Here is a 4818-nt window from a genome sequence, read left to right on the forward strand (position 1 = left end):
GGTGTTTTGTGATCTAATATGTTTAATTGAGTGTTTCAGGAAAGTCCTAACTGCGGTTAGGCAGGTTAAAATCCTAGGGGGTGGTAACCGTAGGTCCTAGGGGGTGGTAACCCTAGGTGGAGAAAAGTCCTAGCTGCGGTTAGGCAAGGTGAAAACCCTAGGGGGTGGTAACCCTAGGTCCTAGGGGGTGGTAACTCTAGGTGGAGGAAAATCCTAAGGGGGGGTAACCTTAGGTCCTAGGGGGTGGTAACCCTAGGTGGAGAAAAAATGGGGTAACCCTAGGTCCTAGGGGGTGGTAACCCTAGGTGGAGAAAAACCCTAGGGGACGGTAACCCTAGGTCCTAGGGGGTGGTAACCCTAGGCAGAAAGTCCATTCGAGCTGGAGGATCGCACTGGCAAAAGGTAAAATCTCCTGAGTGGAGTAGGTGAGGACGCGTTCCCCGTAGAGGGAACAGTAGGCGTCGGGTCGACCTAGGATTTCCGGTTGGAAATCTGAAGTCAGACCCGGATAGTCCGAAGACTGTCAAACATTTATTTTCATACATATTATCTTGTGTTCTAACTCTGTTTTGCAGGAAACTAATTATTTTATGCAGGGTTGGAACTGACCAGGATCGATCAACCGAACCTCTGGATCGGTCGACTGAACCCACAAGCTAGCAGACAGATCTCCAGATGGTTGAACCGGGGTCGGCCAGGGGATCGGTCGACCGAACCCTGGGATCGGTTGACCGAACCTGCGTTGGTGTCAACAGGATCGGGCGTCGACTGGATCTCGCTGACTAGGTGAGTCAGCAGCTTATCGGTCGACCGAACCTTTTTATCGGTCGACCGAACCTCGGATGAAGTTTGACCAGCGGAGCAAGGTGATCGAAGCAGATGAGGATGCTGACCGGATCAGGGGGATCGATCGACCGATCAGGAGGATCGGTCGACCGATCGACGGTGAGTCAAATCTGATCCCGAGGTGATCGGATCTGGATCAGCTTTCACAGAGCTATAAAAGAAGGCATCGGGGTACAGCCTATTAATCGAACTCGAACAGAAGAACTCCCGTGCGCTACTCCGAAAGCTTTGATGTAAAATATCAAAAAATTAAATAATAAATATTATTGGACGGAAAATCTTATTGGAATTTTCTAGGATTTTTAGAAATTTTTCGGGATTTAAACGGAGTCCGTACGACCCATTTTGAGGGGATGGATTCAGGGTACAGTGAAGACCTGTTTGGAATACCCAAAATTAAGTGGGAATTGATTAGGATTGGACTTAGGTTTCAATTAGGCTAACCTAGGTTAATGCTACAGTAACCTAGCTTTGAAAACGCCGTGATCCTCTTCTTTTCCCCATTTCTTCCTCTGTTCTTCGCATTTCCCGATTTCCTTCATTCGGCCCGATCACCTTCCTCCTCGATTCATCTCCACCGACCGCGATCTTCCCCTTCGAGCGCCTCATCAACGCCAAGCAATCTTGGCTACTTGGCGGTCCGACCTTCTCCTTCTCTTCATATCGCGCCCGACTCTTGTCTCTTCTCCCGATTCTTTCTCGTCGCCGGTTGCCATCGCCGGCTCCAGGAGCCAACGATCGTCTTCTCCTCTTCGTTGGCGCAGCCCCATCGCCGATTGCCAGCAAGATCGCCCCGACCGGCCGGATTCCCTCCTCATCTCCTCCGTGATCTTGCCCTCTTCCAATCTGGTCATTGCCGCCCTGACGTTGCCGATCCCCACATCCATTTGTGCCAAATGTGATCATGACAGGGGAGGAGTCCAGTCCTTGGCCGATCCATCGCCTTAGTCGCCATCCGTCCACCTTCGAGCGCCGCTGAAGCCACCTCGCCGCCAGGTGATGCTGTTGCCGGAGGAAGAATCAACACAAGGGGGGCTAGGGCATACTCTTCCTCTCACTGGCGGATCGGAGCAGAGTAGAGGCGGTTTCCATCAGGGCTTTCTCCCCACCAGATGGATCGAATCGGGTGATCAACCTAGGTAAGATTCCTCTGGACTCTAATGAATTCAAGGGTTTTGCTGCTTTATGATGTTCTTCCTTGATGCTGGACTTGTGGGAAGCATCGGATCAACTTCTTGGTGGATTCTTAGTGAGCATATCACTGGCCCTATACTTCTGGTAGCTGTTGGGGTCTTGATTGAGAGGTGGGGATCGATTTAGGTAAGTACTGCTTCTGTTTTGTTAGAGTTCAGTAATTCTTTACTGTATAATTTGGATTCTAGATTGATTCTTGGAAGAATTGGTGTGTAGGTGTATTTGTAGCTGCTGGACAGTGGGTGTAGGGCTGTGGGGTACTGGATTTGGCTGCTCTATCTCAAGGTGAGTGTATTCCAGTGAATGCATTTCTGTACAGTTGCTTCGTGGGCTGATTCCTAAAAGAATTTGGTGTAGGACTACCTTGGGAGCTATTGGGCAGAGGTTGTTGGATTGGGAGCTACTGGATTCATTGTCATCCCTCAAGGTAAGTGTCTACCACTAGTTTTCTTCTTAGTGTGAAATTGATTCATGGTTGGAATTGGAATTCAACTTTGATATATTGATTTGGATTGAATCTTGGACTGGTTAGTGGATTTAGAAGGATTTATGATGAGTTTGGATTAGGGTTGGATTTGATTAGTGTGTATTGATTTTAGAAGATGACCATGATTAAATTGATTAACTCATGAGTAGGGTTGAAGTGAAGGAATTGTGGACTTAGTTAAACCTAATTGAATAAAAGAATTAGGTTAATTATTTCGATTAGGGTTTTTCCTAATTAGATTGGGGTGTTTATTTAGCTATTTGCTACTTATGTAATTAGCTAAATATATTATGTGATCGCAGGACTTTGATTCGAGGCAAGTGTCTCGACGTGGGATTGGTTTATTTGAAACGGGTGACAGATAAAGGCGGGTATTTCTTCCTTGACTCTATGTAGATTTTTATTGAGCTTAGTGCATGATTTTATGTGATGGATTAGGCTGCTTTTCCTTATATCGTATTTGTTGGTTGCCTTCCTGCTTGATACTTATGCTTGATCTTTGAGATGTCCTAGTTATATCATATACAGTCTCTACTCTTGGTTTCGACTCTGCTGTGATTACGCATGTAGAGTATGTATTGTAGGGATTGTCGAGTGGTTGGATTTATCATGCTGATTTATGCATATAATGTGGATTGTATGGAGCGTGGTATGTGTTTTAGGAGTCATCATGTTGACCCTACATTTGCATGTTGTATGTACACACGTGTTTGGTTATGTACTTTTGGAGGAGTTGTGTTGATTGTATGTTTGTGATTTATACACGTGTCTGATGTGTTTACTATTGGAGGATACATGTTGATTGTATTTACGATCTGTGCATATGTGTCCAGAGGGATTATTGGAGACTTTTGGTTGATTATACGTGTGTAGTTGTGTACATGTTTTCGGTGGGATGTGTGGATTTATCATGACGATTATGTTCATGTTGTGGAGTGCTTATATGGAGTTAGAGTTTGCATGGATGATGACGGTGTCTGTATCATGATTATATATATATATATATATATCATGTTCATCATTCATTGCATACTGACGACTATCGTCTCCGTTGTAGTTGAGAGGGTTGTCAGTTTTTATAGCTGTCCACTCTACCACTGATGGAGAGTGGTAGCTGGGAGTGGAGCTATGTCCTGTCGCGCTCATTCAGCCGCTCAGTGTTCTGTCAGCCTCGACCACTCTGGAGTAGTGTGTCTTGAGGGTACAGTAGTCAGAGGGTTTGAGTTATGAGTGGTCAGGGACCCTTAGCTATGTAGTTATATAACTACTTAGCTGACCGTCCGCTTCGGCCGCCTATAGCGGTGCATGTACTGAAGGCTAGTACGGTTTGTCACGGACCCAAGCCTCTCGGCCATACAGGGGTCGTGGTGTCTAGAGAGGTGGCGGGGGTGACCATGGAGCATGCATGCACATTTGCATTTGATGCGTGGTGCATCTTTGGAGATATATTTGCATACATGCCTAGTAGATACTAGTTGCATGTGTTTGCGGTATGTTGCATTTGTTTGCGATATGATTGTTGCATATGGTTGTCATGCTGCATACATGTCATTTATTTTACATGTATTTGCAGTCGTATTTATATTGCACAGGTGTCACGAGTAGGTCTGTTGCAGATCTGGTGAGTATACTGACCATTGTACCAGGTGTCGATTCCAGATTGTGTATGTGTTTATCATCTTGACAGTTGTGGTATGTGTAGTTTTGTATGTCAGTTATGAGCATTATATCATGTGAGATAGGCTGATACTGATAGTTGTGTTTATTGGATATGTTAGTATGGTCATGTTCTTTATTTCCCTACTGAGACTGTATACCTTGATCTCTATGTTTATTTATAGATCATGCACTATCTTTTCTATTACCCGCTGAGTTACCTATACTCACCACCGCATGTATATCTTTATGTTTTCAGGTAGATGGTTGGAGTGTCGCTCGGAGTATCCTGTCTGCGGGGTCCTACGTCACATCCGATGTTCGTTTCGGGTTTTGTATATCTTTTATTTGTATTTGGTGTGTTGTTGTATTTGTCGTTGTGGTTGTTGTATAAAGCCTAGCCGGCTAGCAGTGTGTTGATTGTGTTGTATTGGGCTTTCCGTTTTCGTTTTTGTCGGGTTGTTGGTTTTTTTAGTACAGCCGTGTGGGCTGTTTTATATATAACTGCGTGGTTGTGATTGTTTCATTCCAGCCGTGTGGGCTGTTATTATAACTGCGTGGTTGTGTATATAAATATTCCAGCCGCATGTGGCTAATGTATTTTGCTTGTATTGATGCTTCAGATTGTCACCGGT

The 4818-nt window shown here is 45.1% G+C and overlaps 1 long non-coding RNA gene across 1 annotated transcript; it reads left to right on the forward strand.

Moving 5' to 3' along the window:
• Positions 1-2004: 2004 nt before the first annotated feature.
• Positions 2005-2467, forward strand: LOC122003717. The gene is made up of 3 exons (XR_006118053.1): positions 2005-2166; positions 2257-2325; positions 2398-2467. It is a non-coding gene; the product is annotated as an uncharacterized LOC122003717 (long non-coding RNA).
• The last annotated feature ends 2351 nt before the right edge of the window (positions 2468-4818 follow it).

The sequence above is a fragment of the Zingiber officinale genome, chromosome 7B, assembly GCF_018446385.1.
Source record: "Zingiber officinale cultivar Zhangliang chromosome 7B, Zo_v1.1, whole genome shotgun sequence".
Classification (NCBI taxonomy): domain Eukaryota; kingdom Viridiplantae; phylum Streptophyta; class Magnoliopsida; order Zingiberales; family Zingiberaceae; genus Zingiber; species Zingiber officinale.